Genomic DNA, 1,467 nt, shown 5'->3' on the forward strand with positions numbered 1-1,467 from the left:
CTCACCTCTCCTGTCAGGTCTAAGTATTATTAATAGATTTTAAAGTGATGTCATGTGACCTCCCAGAATCCCCCTCACCTCTCCTGTCACATCTAAGTATTATTAATAGGGATCAGCGATGTCATGTGACCTCCCATAATCCTCCTCACCTCTCGTGTCAGGTCTAAATATTAATAATAGAGATCAGAGTGATGTCATGTGACCTCCCAGAATCGTCCTCACCTCTCTAGTCAGGTCTGAGTATTATTAACAGATATCAGAGTGATGTCATGTGACCTCCCAGAATCCTTCTCACCTCTCCTGTCAGATCTGGGTATTATTAATAGAGATCGGTGATGTCATGTGACCTCCCAGAATCCTCCTCACCTCTCCGGTCAGTAGGTAGATAATCTCCAGGGTGAGGTTCAGTATCTGTTCAGTCATGTGACTCTGCTCCTTCTTCATTGCTGTGACTTACGGAAGACCCTTTAATACATTTATCGTTGTCGAACTTTTCAGTTCTCCTAGAAATATAAAACAAACGTATTGAAACGACCCGGGTACCACGCGGTTGTTGGCAGCCCTGGTCTGGGAGTATAAGGAATTCGGTGAGGTCGGTGGAGGATCTCACAGGTTGGGGGAGGGAGGGGCTGAAGGTTTGTATTTTAGATTCAATAATAAACCTGGATACCTTCCGATCACCAAATGTTGAGTTTTCTATCCTGTGATTGGTCGTTATTTAGGGTTGATCTATGACCGGTCCATCCAGCAGCTGATCGTCCTTGGAAATTGCTGACATGGATGTCTGCGCAGGAAGACGCCTCTGATGGAACAGAACAATGCAATCCATTTAATCAATATAAAAAGGTATGCCAGAGGTATAAAAACATAAATCAATCACACAAAACATCACCCGCTAGTCAGCTGAGATCCTTCCCCTAACACCACAAATGACATTTGTCTACATCAGTGTCTCCATCCAACCCAGTCCACAATAGTTCTCTGGCAGCAGCTAGTAATGCCTGGCCAATAATGCAATTAAAAAATCAGCTGCATGCCGGGAACTGGCGACGAGCCCAAAACAAGGCAAACAAGAGACTACAACACCCACAATGCACTGCTCACTTCCGCCTGTGATGGCTCTGCTAGGTTCTGTGCGTTCCACGAGAGAGACCACTTCCGGATCTGCTCCCAGCCTTTAATCCACCCACTTGTGGTCAGTCTGAGAACTGCAGCCTTTTAAATGTTTGCAATGTATAATTTTGCATTCGAACACTGCCATCTTGTGGTGGATATGCTAACTGCACGTATATGAGATTTGTAATATACCCTGTTTCCCCGATTATAAGGCACTGTCTTATTTTTTTTGAACTGCCAAAATATGCCCTAGGTCTTATTTTCAGGGGGATGTCTTATTTTTCCATGAAGAAGACTACAGTACACATTTATTGTTGAAAGTCACTCATAATCACTCATGTTCCATTGATT

At 43.8% G+C, this 1,467-nt stretch overlaps 1 long non-coding RNA gene across 1 annotated transcript; it reads right to left on the reverse strand.

The window, feature by feature from the left end:
• Positions 1-76: 76 nt before the first annotated feature.
• LOC140321512 (uncharacterized) lies at positions 77-1,247 on the reverse strand. Its single transcript, XR_011918965.1, has 3 exons — positions 893-1,247; positions 671-802; positions 77-503 (listed from the first exon to the last, which is right to left on the reverse strand). It is a non-coding gene; the product is annotated as an uncharacterized lncRNA (long non-coding RNA).
• Positions 1,248-1,467: the final 220 nt, after the last annotated feature.

Source organism: Pyxicephalus adspersus, unplaced genomic scaffold (assembly GCF_032062135.1).
Source record: "Pyxicephalus adspersus unplaced genomic scaffold, UCB_Pads_2.0 Sca6238, whole genome shotgun sequence".
NCBI lineage: Eukaryota > Metazoa > Chordata > Amphibia > Anura > Pyxicephalidae > Pyxicephalus > Pyxicephalus adspersus.